Source organism: Xiphophorus hellerii, chromosome 23 (genome assembly GCF_003331165.1).
Source record: "Xiphophorus hellerii strain 12219 chromosome 23, Xiphophorus_hellerii-4.1, whole genome shotgun sequence".
Taxonomy (NCBI): domain Eukaryota; kingdom Metazoa; phylum Chordata; class Actinopteri; order Cyprinodontiformes; family Poeciliidae; genus Xiphophorus; species Xiphophorus hellerii.
In genome coordinates, this window is record NC_045694.1 from 3,678,174 (window position 1) to 3,696,726 (window position 18,553).

At 39.0% G+C, this 18,553-nt stretch overlaps 1 long non-coding RNA gene across 1 annotated transcript; it reads left to right on the plus strand.

Moving 5' to 3' along the window:
• Window positions 1-528: 528 nt before the first annotated feature.
• Window positions 529-18,302, plus strand: LOC116713997 (uncharacterized). The gene is made up of 2 exons (XR_004337971.1): window positions 529-758; window positions 17,343-18,302. It is a non-coding gene; the product is annotated as an uncharacterized LOC116713997 (long non-coding RNA).
• The last annotated feature ends 251 nt before the right edge of the window (window positions 18,303-18,553 follow it).

Genomic DNA, 18,553 nt, shown 5'->3' on the forward strand with positions numbered 1-18,553 from the left:
GGCAATGATTTTGCACTGTGATGATTTTGTTGCAAAGCTACAGTTCGTGCGCATGACGTTTACCGCACTCTCAAAAGTGCGCCTGCGCCAACTCCCCACCCCCATTTCAGCTTAATTCTACGCCATGCTACTCCAAAACCATGTTCCCACTATAAAGGATTTCCTACTCCATCATTATCACCAAACAATACAATCACCTACTTGGTAAAGCCTTTGTATATGTTTACACGTCTTTTTCAGACATCCTGCAGTTGCGTTTGTTACCATACATTTTAAAACCACCAGGGGGCGCAGTCGACCAGACTATGACCCTGCAGCAACTCGGCCTGTAGCCGTCCGGGAAAATTATTTTAGCTTTTAGTGTTCTTATTTGGTCGAAACATGTTTAAAATCTTACATCTGGCCGATTCTGAGGGGCATACACCCGAAGATTATTGGCAGCAGCGTCGCAGGATGATGTGTTTGCTGCAGATACCATTTGAAAATATAGGCAGTGTAAGCACTGTAGAATCTAATTATTTCTTTGCAAAACCTAATTAGGCATTAAAAAAGGTTAACGCCAGCGCCTGAAACGTTTTTGTTTAATAATCCCATTACTGCCGGCTCATCATGTATAAAATGGTGCAGGAGGACACTAAGTTTCCACTTGTTAAAGGGAATCTCTGAGAAATAGTCGCAGGTTTTTGACACTATCTCCGATTGGGAAAATTAGGGGTTGTAATTAAACAGCGGAGACTCAGCTCAGCACAGCGCACAGAGTAAGTAAAGCTGCGGCGCCCGACCTGCTTTGCATGCATTTTCTATGTTTAATTGATGCTTCTGCTTGCCTGCTGCGAAACACTTGTCTCTTTAAAATTTCCTCTAAATGTTTGGGCATCAAAGACCACACTACGCTGTAGCAAAATAGATCTCAAATATTATTATACAGCCTGCTGGATTTCGAAAGCGTCAGCTCCTTTTGGACCGCTAACAGTCACCAGAGAGCTCAAGGTGAGAATTTAAATGAGATATTTTCTGGCCGAGTTTTAATTTGGCGCTGCTCCATAGGGAAAACTGAGGAATACGCCGCAAACCGATTAACCACGCGAAAGCATTACGACATTTAAATAATTAAAGAATCTATATCTATATAGTATGATACTATATTTTGAAAAGTCTCGCATCTTTGAAATGCTGCAGAAATAGATCCGGTGACTTATAATGATCTAAATGTGTAAATATGCACAATTTTCTCATAAATAATTATAATCCCGATTAATAATTCTGATCACAGGACTTTTATTAAAAAAATATTGAAAAATCTCTTGGTGAGCTTTGCCTATTGGTTTACAAACACAGAACGAATAAAATGAGATTTCAGCCTACCTACTATGTGTTTAGAGATGAAAGGACTAAAAGCTCTAAATATTCATATTATTTGATACATTCGATGTGGCTCCATAAAATAATGGCACAGTTTAATAGAATATGTTCAATAGAAAAAGTAACTTAATAAAAATGATTAAATGTAGAAAACAGGCCTTGTAAAATTGATAATTCAATCGTGAATATATGTAACTTAACTTTCTAATTGGTATTTTAAATAATCATCCGTTTTTTAAAAAAAGTCTTTGTTTACAGAAGCTTTTTTACGCTTTCTCACACCGACAACACGCAACAAAAGAAAAAAAATCTCAGCTTTTTTTTCTTTCTTTGAGCTTTTACTTCAAAGCTTCAATCGTATTTAGCATGAGTGGCGAAATAGAAAGAACGAAAGAAAAAGACCTCAGAAAGAAATAAACCGTGTCGGGATCTCAGATCCTCGATGAATTCAGACAAAAACAAACAGGGCGTGGAGGGAAGTGAAAATGGGAACAAGTGCGTGAGTTTGATGGGGATGAGAGGAAGGACACGGGGAATTTTCCCCGAAAAAACAAGGCGGATCAGCAGCAGAACTTTCTGCTCTATTTCCTCTTTGTTGCTCCGTCATTGACGCCTTTCTGTGTTCACTTATATTATGGTGTAATGAAGAATATCAAGGCGCGTTCCGGTTTGAGGGATTATTTTATCTTTAATTTGAGTCGAGATCAAAATCGACTGTCTATGTTACTTTTTTTAACATGGACAATTTAAGATACATACATAAAAATGTCCTGACATTCTCAAATATTTTCGCAACAAAACTGTACAAGTAGTTTGAAGTTTGACAATTACGCGTTTGTTTTTTTAACGTATGGTTCGTTTATAACCACCCAAAAATACCGAGTCATAAAGTATCTTATAGAATTATTATGTTTATAGTAAAATGACTTACACTTCGTTTATTTTTAATTAAAAACATTGCAACCACATAAACAAACAAACAAACAAACAAATAACTGTGACTAATCTAATAAAATGCTGGTCATTATCTAAAACATCTTGTAGGTTGCTGTTTAGCTTATATCCATAAATACATCAGAATTCAACGTCCTGCCTCGGCGCATGCAGGACCTGCAGGAATCTTCCAGTTTGCTACAAAGAAAACGTTTTCATGGAAGTGTTATTTTTTACAGGCTCAAGTTCTTTAAGTACTTTGACTTTTCTTCATCAGCTCGTCTTTTTTATTACATGTCGGAAAATATTATAGTGAATGGAAAATCTTGCATCTCATACACAATTTTCTTTATGCAAATAAATAAATAAATAAATAAAATAAAATAAAAAAATCACCGAGGCAACATGAAGGAACGGTGAAGATACAATTAAAATATTTTAAGAAAAAAGTGTGTTTTATTATGTGAAATCATATTGTCAGTCTACTCCAGATTAAACGGACGGGATGTGTCGGCTGATGTTGGTTTTCTTCTGAGAACAGCTCATTGTTTCGTGATTAATCAGATGATATCTGATGGCCTCCGCGATCCCCTGAGCAGCCTGACACACGGAGAAAGGGGCTCCGCCTAAAAGCACTATTTTTCCCCTTTTTGCGTACTAAAGCTATGTTTGTTTGTGACTTGAATGGGGGCCCATAATGGAACTGATGGCATCAGGATTGTCACCACAAATGGTCTGGGCGTTTTGCTGGGCTGTTTGACAGAGCCTATTATGTCATTGGTCACGTCCTTCCACTCCTTGCTCGGTCGGGTTTCAATGGGAGTGAATTAATCATATGGTTTGAGAGGGATCAGGCACCGTAATGCACTTTATGTCGAGATCTACAGTGATCCGAGACCCGAAATATCTTCGATTGAACCTGCAGACTGAAAAGATATTCATGGTCCTGAAGGGACAGCTCCGACTTACTGTTAAAGATCAAATCCAGCAAAAGATTTAAAACAGAAATGAATGAGTGAAAATATTTTTATTTTTATTTGGCATCAACAAAAGGTTTCCACAACTCTCCTTTGATCGTCTTTGTTCTTGTTTCAAGCATCAAGGAACTTCTTAAAAATGGACACAATTAATACAATTTGATTTCAACCTAAATTCGATCATTTTAAAAGAAATTTTCATTTCAAATTTACAAATCTTTAAATCTTTGCATTTGTAATAAAAAAAGTTCAGTTATCCTACATACAAAACTGACATTTGGAAAGAGTTCAAATTATAACAGGTTTAAATGACATATGTTATATTGTACAATAATGTTTAAATTATAACATATTTACTCTATTTTTCAACAAGCCCTACCCACACACTTGGGTAAACACGCTGATGAAACAAACATAAAATAACATATAAAAATGATGTGGTATTTTATTTGGGTAATCAGAATGTCTGCAAATTATGTCCATATAACAGCTAAACAATAGAAGCTTTTAAAACTTTATCTGAATGAAGATTAATTTGCTCAACTGATTTTTTCTCTCTGATTTTTGCAAAAAATGAATGTAAAAAATATACAGAAACAATAATTAACTTTTCAAATCTGCTTGGTGGCATAAAACCTGTTTAATGGCAGGGTAAGAAACAAAGTTAGCTGTTAAGATGGACTTTAACAGTAGCATTGTGTTCAAATTGTAAAATCGGGATGCAAACAGAAATTATTATGTGAGTTCTTGAATTTGATAAGTTCATATAAGAATTTTGAAAACAACTTGTGTTGTTTTCAACACAACTTTTTACTTCAGGTACACCCACGAACTCTTTGAAGTGTCTTATCTATTTTCTCTCCTTGTATTTACGCAGAAAGACAGAAAAAAACCTGGATTTATCATGTTTTGCGTGTTATTTTTGATTGTTGTTTTGGATTTGAACTTGTATCTAGCCATGAGTTTCATGAATGTTCACACTATTACCTTTTTTGTGTGAACACCCTGGAAAAACGACATTAATGGTTGATTGAACCAATGTTAATTAATGTTTAAGTGGGATTTATTCCCAAACATGGACAATGGTGAACATACTTATATAATTCAGTAACTTCATTAAAAATCTAAAAATTGTAATGGGTAATATTTAATGTCAGTTTTATAGCGTAGGAACACAGAATTGCAAGATTTAAAGTCAAAAAGATGTAGATTTGTAGTCAAGAAATGAAATTTTCTCCCAAAAGAAATAATTTAATGAGTAAGTAATGTTTTACCAGTGTTTAAGATGTTCTTTGTGTTTAACTGTAAAGGTTCTCAAGCTTTCTGAAGAAAAAACCCACTGGGCTTTTGGAGATAGATCTGTAGCTGAAGGAAATTTAAATTTAACGTACCTGTAGTGTTGGATACTGAATTTAACCTTTACTGAACATTACATTTCCATACTTATTGTGCTCAATTATAAATTGCTATTGTTTCATGATGTTCAAAATGTCTTATTGTACTCTGGATTGAATATTTTCAAACATACAGTTGTTTACGAACTGTTGAGGGCGCAGTTCTTTTACACTTTAATTTGATTAATAATCCATAAATTGCCACATAATACCTGTTGTGTTGAGGTAAAATAAAACCTGTTTACGTGTTGCAGTTCTAAAAAGTGATAAAATTTTGAGAAATGTATGGATTCTCACTTACTATGAAACTTCTTTCATTTCTACTGGCAAATATTAATTCACAGATATTTATTCATACTTGAAGAAGCAAAAGGCCACCTGAAGATCACCACAACATGTAAGGCTTTAAAACAAATCCATTAGCTTTTCAATTATATGAGTAGCCTTTATGTGTATCTTAAATTTAAGACACTGCCACCGTTGGTTTGCCAGAAGGATAACGTTATTGCTTTATCAACCACAATCTAAATGTGAATTAATCAATGCTCTCTGCGTTGGAGCACCTATGCCTGAGCATTGTTTGGCTGTAATGGATGACTTTAAATTTAGACGTTATTATTTCCCGTCATTTCTGGAAACAAATTGAACATTTATTGCATATATATTAAAAATTATACAGTCGTCGGGAGAGGCTGATGTCTCTTTTATTGAGGCGCACCGAGAGGTGAGGTCTCACCGGATCAATTTCCCTGTCTTGTTACTCCCGCAAGAGGATGTTTGGAAAATGCCTGCACCGCTAAATTGATTCAGAAACGAATTCATAACTTGAGGCGTTTAAGCAATTCCGCAGCGCCCAGTTTTTAATCCTCACGTCTTTTATTTCAGGTTGTGATTGCTTTGAGCATCCAAAGTTTTTGCAGCATCCTGCTGTTTATTCTCACTTCTGCGGCCATCTGTACGTGTTTGCCTATTTTTCATTCTTGGTTTAAAAAATGCATTTAATACACTGGGTTTTGGGTGGCTTCACAAACATAACCATTAAGGAGACACAATGCTTTTATTGTGCACTTGATCTGAAAATAGAGGCCGGTCTGACTGCGGGATCCAGACAAACCTATGGAAAAGGCCTTGTCTTTGTCTGCCTGTACCAAGATGAATGGCCCATGTCAACCAGATGATTAGTTTGCACTATTAAATTGTCAAAAAGGAAGGATTTTCCTCTAATAATGCCTTTTGGTGAAGAATTATGGAATTCAGAGTTGCTTGCAACTGCTGGGGGACTTGCAGGGTTTCACGGGGGCGAGGGCGAAGGTCAGCCAGAGTTCTCAGCACTGCGGCCAGTGTGGCGCAGCAGTCAGAGGGGATGTGCAGACAAATGCGGGTCTATTTGCTGCGCCATGGGAAGATTAATTTCCACATTGTCCAAGACGAAAGACATCAATGCAATGACACTCCGATTCTGGACTCTGCGTGTGTGCAGCAGTTACACAAACTGTGCAAAATTCGTGCACTCAAAAGTTCATGTGCTATTAAACTTGCTCTTTGGGTACTATTAAAGTCACCCAAAGAGCATTCAAAGGGAGAATCCAATTCAGTGGTGACATTTGCCATCACTACCATAGCTCATTTGTACCTGACTTTGAGTGCAAACAGTGTCATCATCCACAGGATGTTTTGCATTGAACATGCAGCTGATTCAGAGAAAAAAAGGCTGTCTTTGTGGCTTTGGTTTGATCAGACATCCTAATCTCTCATCTCATCAACAGAAGGCTGGCCAAAAAGGGTTCAGAACCAAAATACATTAGAATAGCGAGTAAAACAAAAGTTTTTAGGTCATAATATAGCTGTAAACTAAATTATATATGAGATTTAAGTTTATAATTTATAGCCCCAAAAATATTGTATCTGTACATAAGTATGGAATTGTTTGCCTTCAGGTATAAAATAGAAGAAGTAATGGATAAAATGGCAATATATGGATGGTAGACTGAATTGGAGTCATTTTAAAATCAATAATAATAATTTTTAAGAGGGGCCCAAAAAAGGTTTTAAATAAGCATTTGATATATATATATATATATATATATATATATATATATATATATATATATATATGTACAAAACAATGCTGGTGTTAGAAAAACTTGCATTTATTCAATTATTCTACAGTTCTTTGCATTTGTGAAACAAAACTAATGTGGGCACCAAACGAACTCTAGCTGAGGGGCCCACATCCAACTAAATCAACAGATTTTTTTTAAGTAGTTCAAAATTTAAGTAAGAAAATGAACTGTTTTAAAAGTTTTAAAACAGTTCCGTTTTAAAAGTGTGACTCCCACTTGGCTGCAAAACTGCATGCAGTGGCGCCAGACGTGTCGCTACACATGAGCCGTCTATCTGTGTGCCTTGTCAGCCCGTCTTCGTCCAGGAAACCCCCTTCAGTCCCACCCAACCTCTATTCTAGTGCCAACGTTTTGTGTTAAATGTTAACAACTTGGCCTGATCTATTTAATCGGCAACAACAAAACTGTGTTGACTCTAACACTCTCCTCCATTGTGCCCATTATGCGCCTGCCCTCACTTGAAGATTTATGTATTTTTGATATTAAATTCCTTCTGTCATCAAGACTGCTCTCTTGTTGACTTTTCTTGACCCATTGACCCTGTTCCCCAAACTTTCCCATATTTAAGGCGGGAGCCGCAGCTTCCCTCCCGCAGGCTCCTTCTGCTGCTCAATGCTCTGTGGCTCCTTCTGTTGGCATGTGCTGTTTGCACTGTTCTTGAACTTCAGTGAGTTGCCCTGTCCCCGTCCTGTACTCTGAACCCTGCACAATAATCTTCCTTGAAAATAACAACTCAGTGTTCATGAACTTCTGAAGTCATTTGAAGAAAACCAGATGACTTTGAGGTTTTTAAGGAGGCAGCAGCTGATCCTTGAGGTGCTAAACACTTCAGTCGTGTTCTACAACCCTCCCCTCCACAGACAGAGAGTGACAGATGTCCGTACACCTTTGCTATATATGACGTCCATGTTGCCTATACAAGACTCCCTCTGGCTGCCCAGCTTGCTAATTAGTTAAACAAACGTTAATACTAATGATCCCACTGGCCTGGTGAGCTCTGGGGTTTTTGTTCGCCTACTTTGCACCAGCTTCTCCTGCTGGAGACTTGGCCCCACTGACCTGAGCTATCATGGCACTGCGAAGACTCCTGGACCGCCCTGGCCGGAGTCCATCCCCCCCAGGGGCCAAAGGGCAACGGCCAAGGCCCGGGAATGCCACCACCAGCTGCTTGCAGTGACACCATTTACAAAAGAAGCTTGGTGAGCCATCCTTCTAAAGGCTGTCAGTGTTGTGAGAGAGCTGGACTGACATGCATTTGCTCACTGGACCAAAAAGTGGAGGTCTGGACTACAAAAAGAGTTAAAACTCATATGCTGTTATAAATACAAATTAAATAAAGCATAAAAAGTCTGTGCCTTTTGAAAAAATCTCTGCATCGGTAGATGTTTAAAAGTCAGTTTCAAATTCTTCCGAAGCAAAAACAAGATCACATGTAGACAAAGTCCATTTCTGATCAATCAAGCACAGGAATATTGAGGTCGTTGTACCAGATATTGTCACTTTTAGAAAATAAAATCAGTATCTCCATAAATCTTTTCAGCCAAGTGAAGAATGAAATGCTATAAAATTTCTTAATAGAACATTATGATGAGATATTTAATTTCACTTTGAGATCAATAAAGTATTTTTGAATTTTATTGCATTGAATGACTTTGGACTTGAAAAAAGGTTCTGTAGACCAACATCAGCAGATGAGACAGCTCTCCAAATAATAACTGATTGGAGAAACTTCACACTGGACCTCAAGCAAATTGGATTTTGTGAATCTCCACTCCTCTTCACTCTGGGTTCTTGATTGCAGATTGATGCAAAATTTACAAAGAGAACTTCGTAAATTTTCTCAGTCCTTGCTCTCCTTAGTTTAGCATATTAGTTTAATGCTAAATGAATATATTAATACTAAATTAGTTTAGCATTAATACAAGGAAAGCAACAGTTGTAGTCCACATCCTGACTGGGACATGTCTGTGTGTGGTGGGACTTGATGCACTGACTTCAGTTGCAGTCCACAATCATGTTCATCTTCTCAAAAATTCTAACCAGACGACTTTTCCTCACAATCCTAAGGCTACACTTTTGCTTGTGCAGCTTGTTCTATTGTACTTTCCCTTACATCTAACTTTCCAATAATATGCTTATAAAAAACACCAATTATTTATGACCTGTTGTGGCTTACCCCATATGAGGGTGTTAGTGACTGATGATAGTCTAAGCTGGCTATATTATGCATTTATTTAAACTATTTGGTCTTATTAAAATTTTCTGAATCTGAAATGTGGACTTAAGTCATAGTCATTAAAACTCGTAGAAATAGGCACCTTAAAATATAGAATACGAGTTTCACTTAAAAAAGTTAACTTTTCCGTTTGTTCTCATTTATTGTGATTGGCCTGCTGATTAAATATTATTCACCTTTATTTCAGACAAAATGAGTCCATATCACTGAAAAAAAAGAAAATATGTAAACGCCAATATTTGGTTAAAATGAAGTCAGGCACTGGCTTTTATATCATCAAGCTAAATGTTGGTAGAAGTCCTCATATTCCCGTGAACAAGGTGACATGAATTGCGAGGTTTGGACCGTCCTTTAGCTTTCCTCCTCCTCCTCCTCCTCAGCGCGCAGTGCGGTTAACACCGGCCCCATTACACGGTGTCATCCGCGGCTCTCGGTTGTTATTCGGACAATGTCTGGCCATTTACCCTAGCTGTGTCTGCGCGCTCTCCGGAGGTCTCGACAGAAATTGATACTAATTGCGGGGACTGTACACTGCTGGCTGCCGGAGCGCCTGCAGGCAGCTGAAGGACCTGCTTGTCACCGCCTAATTGACAAGGGCTTGTCTGTCCTGGGAGCAGCTGGTCCTAAGCACTGGCGCACAATCGCAATCTTGACACGGCCTCCACTCGCCTGGAGGAGTTTTGAGGGGAAACGCCGTTAAAGGGAGATTTATTGAATCTCCCTTTGGGTGACGGTGTATTAAGTACGCAATATAGGCTTATTTCCACGGGTGCAAAGGGGAGTCACGCTCCTGGTATTAATAACAGAAGGTCGCAATTAGGCCAGACAGGTGACATTTCTTGTGACATTATAAATCACCGCAAACAAGACAGGAGTGAGTAAATAAAAGCGCAGGGAAATCGGTTTTAGGGCAGCGTTATTTTACTTTGCACAGCTACATGGCGCACAATGAGCTTATGTGCACAAATTGCATAAATGCAGGAGGGGTGTGTGTTTCACCAGTCATTCTACTGACTCAGACACAAATAACATCGACTCTCACAGTAAAATGATCGATTCATTATTCTGGTCTGTTTCTATTAGAGCATGCCATTATAGCTGAATGCATCAAGAGGAAAAAGCAAAGCAAGTATTGTTTTGGTCTGCGAGTGAAAAAGGGTTTTCCTCAACTTTCCCACTGCCTGTAAAGAAACGCTGCTCTTCTGGCCCCTTTTGAACTGAAAATCGTGATTTTTCCCTGGTGATCTCCGGACGCGCTCCTTTCTTTCTCAGAAACAATGACAACACTGGAGCACCCCGCCGGTGCGCCGCGGTTGGGGATCTCTCGGATTGTTTTGGACATCTTTGGATTTCATCAATCAAAATGACTGCGGTTTTCCATAAAAATGCTGAAATTTGGTGCTGGAACCGAGCGAGCAAGGTAGAAAATACGAAGCTGTCCTTCTCGATGATAAATGGCCATCCTTTGATTGCGCAAATAGAGAAATTCGTGCCGCAGCACTGAGAAACAGTCTAAGGTTGTTGAAAGAGGGGAAGTGTTGTCTTGCGTCAGATCATGACAGAAATAAAAAGCAGGCCGACATCAGGCTCTAAAAGCAAGTGCATTTTCCCGAACCAAGGAAATCTGGGAACTTCATAATCTGTCCTGGGAAATACTCAGGGAAATGAAACCAAGTGACCATTTAGCAGAATTATTACCACTTTATATTCTATACTGAAAACACAACATTCAAAAGGTTTTCTCTTCCGTTTTTTACACTAACACTCTGATTGACAAACTAACTATCCTCTTACTGAGCTATGGCAGTAACAACCTGAATTACAACCCACAATAAACGCATGAAGCTGCTCCAGAGTCCTTACTCCTATTCCAAAAGCATAATTGCCTATTACTATGAAAAAGTTCACTTTCCATACATTAATACCTAAATATCTATAGTTAAATCAACCCAGTAAAAAAAGTACTTATTTTCCTAAAAAGCACTAATGATTTAATATGGAAATGTCTCAAGGTGTTTTTTCTTCAAATGGCCTTAATGTTACACCTAATTATCCAGCATTGACATTTTGTCCTGCCTGGGGTCAGCAGGTCAACAGTTGCAGATTAATGGCATCTAGGGGAGGAAACAAGGAAAAGTGACTGTAATACCTTTATATTGATTTATAATTTGGTTAATGATTTATTTCTAATTTGTTTTTGACAGATTTTACTTTAAAAGTTCTCAATTGAAGGTCAGGACTTATTAATCCCTGACATCCACTAAAACGGTGCTTTAATTTATTACAGGAAAAGCAGCTTTGTAAAGTAATTGCAGACTGGCTATGAGTTCTTACACAGACCAAAAAAACGCAAAACAAAACAAAAAAAAACAGCCATCTTATTGTGCTGAGCTACTCATAAGTGGACATGTTGATGTCCTGCAGACCAAAGTGGACTTGATCTTTAGGTCTCAGGCTGATGGTCAGATATTCTCCTTCAACATTTTCTTTGGTGGAAAGCAGAATTTATGTTAATCAAGTTCTCCAAGTCGTGATGCAACAAAACAGGCCTGGAGCATCACACTGCCACTACCATATTTGACTGTGCATATATTCTTTTTCGAAATGCGAGTTTTAAACTACTGGAATGGGATGCAGACCTTGCAAAAAGTTCAACTCATGTTGTTTCATTCCATGAAATATTTTCCCAAAAGTTTTGGGGATCTTCAAGATATCTTTTGGAGGATGTGGGACAGGCTTTATTTTCTTTTGGGTCAGCAGTGATTATAACATGGAACTCACCAATGGATGTCATTTTTGTTCAGTCTCCTTCTTATTGTTGAAACATGAATTTTGGTGGTAACTAAAGCAAAGGAGGCCTAAAATGCTTTAGATGTTCTTCTGGGTTCCTCAGAAATGTCATTGATGTCCTCTTGGAGCAATCTTGGTAAGCATTCTGTCACCACTGTTCCATGTTCTCTGTATGTGTGAATAATGGTTCTCAGTTTGGTTTCCTTGAGTCTTAGAAATGGTGTAATAATCATTTCTACACTGATGGATGTTTTTACTCCATTTTTAATCTGTTCTTGAATTTCTTTAGATTGTGACATGATGCATTGCTGTTTGAGATCTATTAACCTACTTCATGTTGTCAGACAGTTTCTATTCATTTTGTTTTCTTAATTGTGGCTGGGAAAATTGAACCAAATTGTTAGATCCTTAAACACCTAATAAGTGGGGGAATTATGTTTTCCTGTAGAGTCATGATGGTTTGAGAACTTTCTTGTAAAACTTTTGATAGTAACATTTTAGTGATGATCTGAAATATATAAGACTGACAAAATAAATTCAGAAGCAATATGTAAGGGGGGGAAACTTACTCACGGCGCCTTTTATCCAACATCCTAATATATCATTAAAAGAAATAATCATTCTCTGCATTTGTTTCAGAAGAATGAGTTTTAGTTTTCACATTTTATCTATCTGGACAGGAATGTTTTTGTTTCCATATAGCTTATTTTCAGTATGGATTCCATCCCCTCCATCCTCTTCCAGCAGATATAACAGAACTGACTGGCTTGTCGAGCTTGAAGAATTGTTTAATTTCAGGGCCCTGGCGTTTCCTGAGGTGAGGTCTGCATTGGCTGCTAATAGAGATCTAATTGATGGGCCGAGTCCCGTTTCCGTGCTCTCTCTCCTTTTATTGCGCCCTGGCGTCTGCTGTAAAATAGGTCTGTAATCAGATTCCGCCTATTCCTCCTGGAGCAGGATGAGAGCTCAGGGCTGCAGAGAAAGACGGAGATGGGGGCCAAAAAGAAAGCGAAGAAGAGAGAAAGAAATCATTATTAAAAAAGTTAAGCCTTGAGAAGAAATGCAACATACTGGTGATACTTGATGAAAAAGAGGATAGCCTGATAAGGAAACATATATTGTGCTCTCTTATGGGGTTTCTTTTCTTTAAATAAACCAGTTATTTATACTGAATCTTAGTGTGGTTTAACACTCTTCAATGACTAGCTTTCTTTTTGAAATCTGTTTGTCTTTATTGGTTTGCATTGTTTTCATATCCTTTTCCATAAATGCAAACCTTCAGGTTATTATAAATCATTCATAAATGCTTCCAGCAAATTATGTCTTTCACACTTACAACTCTAACACTGCAGAAGCTAATGTGTTTTCCACTTTCTGCCAATAGTTCTCAAAGTTATTTCAGCTCCTAAACCTCAAAATAATGATCCAGAGAAGTTCTATCCTGAGCATTGTTAGTTAAAGTCTAAAAATATAGGTAATGAGGCAGTTAATAAAGGGCACAAAACACCAACAGCTTCCATCCTGATTCAAATGCTCTATATCGGATCCTTAGCTAAATTGTTGCTCTTTGTTGGTGTTCTATGGGACTTTATATCTACAGAGTGAGTAAAGCTGTATAGATTATCCAAAATATTTTTTGAACAAATCTGAGTTCCCCTCAAATTAGTTCTTCCATCCCTAACAATGATCTGAAAAGAGGTAGAGAGAGTGTATTGGCTGCTGCAGGTCCCGGCCTCTCTGTGACATGTGCACCGGTGAAACACTGACCAGAGAAGTTCACTTTACAACATTTAAAGCAAATGGCCGAGGTTGGTAAGCAGCAGAATGGCATTTACTGAATGTTTCATTCACTCAATTACAAGAAAGAAAATCTCAAATGGCGCAGCCAAGGTGTTGAGGGGATCCGATTTGGTGGCCTTAGGATCTCATCTCTGCTTTTCGCAGACGATGTGGTCCTTTTGGCTTCATCAGATCGTGATCTGCGGCTCTCGCTGGAGCGGTTCGCAGCCGAGTGTGAAGCGGCCGGGATGGGGATCAGTGCCTCCAAATCCGAGGCCATGGTCTTGAGCCGGAAAAGGGTAGAGTGCCTTCTCCGGGTCAGGGGGGGTGTCCTGCCCCAAGTGGAGGAGTTTAAGTATCTCGGGATCTTGTTCACGAATGGGGGAAGAAGGGAGCGGGAGATCGACAGGCGGATTGGCGCAGCGTCTGCTGTCAAGCGGGCGCTGTACCGGTTCGTCGTGGTGAAGAGAGAGCTGAGCCAAAAAGCGAAGCTCTCGATTTACCGGTCGATCTACGTTCCCACCCTCATCTATGGTCATGAGCTTTGGGTCATGACCGAAAGAACGAGATCGCGGATACAAGCGGCCGAAATGGGTTTTCTCCGTAGGGTGGCTGGGCTCTCCCTTAGAGATAGGGTGAGAAGCTCAGTCATCCGGGAGGGACTCAGAGTAGAGCCGCTGCTCCTTCACATCGAGAGGAGCCAGTTGAGGTGGCTCGGGCATCTGGTCAGGATGCCTCCTGGACGCCTCCCTGGTGAGGCGTTCCGGGCACGTCCCACCGGGAGGAGGCCCCGGGGAAGACCCAGGACACGCTGGAGGGACTATGTCTCTCGGCTGGCCTGGGAACGCCTCGGGATTCCCCCGGAGGAGCTAGAAGAAGTGGCTGGGGAGAGGGAAGTCTGGGCCTCCCTTCTGAAGCTGCTACCCCCGCGACCCGACCTCGGATAAGCGGAAGAAGATGGATGGATGGATGGATGGAAAATCTCAAATGATTTGAACGACTCACTAATGGCAAAATATCTTTGAGGAACAGTTATTTATTTCATACCTTCATTATATTCAAGGGTCACATTTTGCATGGGTACAGTTTTAGTAATCGCACAACATCCAGTAATTCAAATTAAGTGAAATGGTGAAGAATGAAGAATGATCAGTAGAAAATAAAAGGAAATGAACCCAGAAAATCATTTGATTGTGACTATATCAAAGAATGGTGAAGCAAATACACACTACAGTAGGAGTTAGGTTACTATTACACAGTGATGTCTACAAAAGTTTCACAGACTGATAAATTTCTCATTTTTGAAATAACATTACCTGTAGAGGCAATCAATCTTTCCTATTAGATCAACAGGCAGATGCAGTGTGCTAAATCATCCTCCACAAACTGATGTACAGATATAAAAAAAATGCCAAATGAGACTGTGTAATTATTTTCCAGTGATGAAATAATTCAGAGGCTCTTGTCATCTATATGACTAGATTTGAATATTAACAGAAGATACTAACTGAGTCCTGTTTGGATCAATTTGTGGACTTTTACACATCCAGCTCAGAACTTCTGTGAGGAGCTTACTTGCTTTAAAATCGACTTGATGTCAAAGAAACATATATACTTTGAATTGATTTTCTCTTTGGCAAAGACACAACGTTTCAGGTTAATTCCTCTACATATCCAGGCAACAAACAAACATATTTTTCTTGGTACTGCATAAATCACCTCTGAACAAAAGTATTTAAGATCAAACTGATCAATGGAGCAAAACATCCTGGAAAAAGTTTGATCCATCAAACATAAATAAAAAAATACAGTATTAATTAAAATTGTTGCAGTTTTAGAAATGGGCTTCAACAAAAACCAGAACACTGAAATATCTAATAATTCAAAATATGAACAAGTCACATTAAAACAGAGTCATAAATCCATAATCCCAGTAAACTGCAAGGGGTAATGCAAAATTATGAACTGAATGGGATGTAGTCCAAAGCAAAGACCGCATCTGTTCAGTCCCCAGGTGAACTCAGAGCAGAGACATCATTTTATCCTCCACTATCCATGTAATCTGAGAAATACATTGATCAGCAGAATTTGTTCAGATTGTATACAATACATTTGCTTGTATTTGAAACAGTGAATGTATTTGGTAGACCTATATGAGGGGAATATCCCACAGGTGGAAGTTCTCAGTAGTAAGTCATGTCTCTTTGAAACATGACTGCAGAATCAAAGGGTCAGTGATATTTCAGATCTTCTATGATCTGACAGGATAAAGTGATCCCTAATAGCAGGTTAGATCTTAACCGCAGAACTTTGACGTGAAAGTGTCCATGGTCAGCAGGGTTAAGGCATTCAAGACTTCAGTTGTATGTATATATCATTGGAAAAAGATGGTTCTGCATCTTAAACTTCATTGTGAGTGTGACACCAAAGTCACAGCAGTCGGCTCAGCCTGTGGGAAGAAGATTTTGTAAACTGTACTCACCCACTGGGGTCCGTCAGGGCTTTCTGTGAATGGCCATGCACAGTCATGACTGAGTCTGCAAACATACAACAATAATATTCCAGTTCAGTGATCCAAACATGCAGCAGTTTAAAAGAAAGCGTCAGATGACCATCAGAAGAAAAAAAGCAATGATATTTCCTTTTAAGAAACAATTGGGGAAAGTCTGTTCTTTCCATTTCCATTTTGTCTCTCAGAAACCACAAAGAAAAATATCTGCATTGATATTCTGGTGAGAAATAGCTATGTTCATTCTTCTCAGATCCTTACGTCTCCTTTTTCTCTTTTGTATAGACACTATAATAATTAGTGCAGTGTTTTGTCCCAGAAGGCCATAATGAAAACTATAGATTTCTGGGTGGGACACAGTGGTCCAAATGAGCCAAATATAGTTCAAACCTGGACTAAATGTACTGTACTGCCTTACGGCACTTCAGCACAGGTGAAGTGTTAGTGTAAAAACTGAGTTTTCATGCATTTAGATGTTATTGACTATTACGAAGTATTTGACAATATCAGTAACAATCTTTTTAAATGAAAATTATTCTGTTAATCCTTTTAGAACCTTTCAGATGGTGCTACATGACCCACTATAGGCTCCAGACCCAAACTTTGGGTACCACTAAACAAATTGTGGTTTGCTGAGGATTCTTCTCCATATTTGGTAGATATGCACAAAGGCAGCAAAGAAAAATAATACCTTTATTTTTCTTTGCAGACCATGTCTAATGGTAAAGGTGAAAAACTGAAGCAACTCTCATCACATTTGGCTGGAGTTTAAGGCAGAGTTTCAAGAGGAAAGGGAAGGTTGGAGAATTCCACATTTAGAAGCTACAGAATAAGAAATTGGTGTAGGAGTTATTTAGACATGGCCTTTTCACCTAAAATATAATTATTTCATAATTACATTTAATATTTTTACTCTGTATATTTTACATATGGTTCTTCTGCTTAATGGAATTGTTGTTTTGAAGTAGTTCTCAACTTTTCTTCCTTCTTTCAATCCAATTTTAGTACCATCAGCATGTGCTTCATACACCAAAAAACCTCCTTTAAGCTGAAATAAGAAATAAATGTGTTTTCATGACTCAGTTTTCAACTTAATCAAATACCACACAGGCCAAAGTACCATTGTTTTCATGTATCTATTCTGCAGAAAATGTCAGTCAAATCAGACTGACAGCAACAGACACAAACTGATCCTCTATTTCCCTCTCTCTCCTCTATTTCTCTTCCCATCGCCTATAGCTTCCTGGAAGGCTGTGATTGGCCGGCTGTCTGGGTAGTGATAGCAGCCCTGGAGCCGAGGATGATTGATGACGGCGGGGGCAAGGCCGACACTGGCAGCATAAAGCTCCATAGACGCCTCAATAAAGAGCCTGGCCAGTGGAGAGCCTGGGCCCCTCCGCCTCCGAGGACCCACGGCTAGAGGAGTGCATGGAGAGAGGCAGAGGAAGAGAGGGAGAAGGAGAGGTGCTCTGTTGTCGGATAATCTGTTTAGCTGTCGAGCCAGCAGCCGTCTGAGGCTGGATAAGTGCAGCGACGGATGTGTGTGGGGTGAAAATAGCAGGGGTTGGCTGGTGGAGAGCTGGAGGGGGAGAAAGAGGCAGAGACGGAGGGGTAGGAGTTGGAAGGGGGGCACATAATGGGAAAAAAAGGGAAGAAGATGAAGCAGAGGGGAAATGGGAGAAGCAGGCTGGCTGTTTACGCATGCTAAAAATGATCAACGAGCCAAAAAAAAGTTGACCACAAGAAAGTGAGCGATGTGACCCCTCACACGTCAACTCTGGTGGTCATGACTCAGCCAGCCAATGCATAACTGCGGTGACCTTTGGTTCAGCAGATCAATGAGACCCTGCAACATTGGATTCCTTGGGTGTTGCATCTACTGATGTGCCTCCAGACCACATGCAGCCCTGTTGTAACCCCCATCTCACAGCAGCTCTGAAAAACACAATTAGGCACCAATCTGCTCCTACCAAGCCAGCTTTCAGTGAGTCCAGCATGGCTACACGGAGTCCTGCAGACCCTCCTGGCTGGAGTTGTCAGGATGGAGGTCAGAAAGAGAGAGACGAGTGATGAAAATGACCATGTCTTCACTCTGCAGGAACTAGGAGGGGTTTTGTCTGACTGTTGACATTTTAATGTAAAGTTTAACGTATTGATGCAGTTTCTGATAATAAATCTAACATGGTTTTATAAAATGTATCTGTTTGTTGTGTTTTTATCCCTGCACTGATATGCTTGCATCATGCATCAGATCACACAAACTAAACTGGTATAGTGTTAGTAATAAAAGACTAGAGAAATAAAAAAACATTGTAATATTAAAATGAATTCATTATTACTTTTCCTTACATTGAACTGAAGTCCACTTTGAAGATAATCTTAAATTGTGAATTACAGCAAAATCCAAATCCATTTAAATTGAGTTATTTAAATTGGAAAATGAATTACAT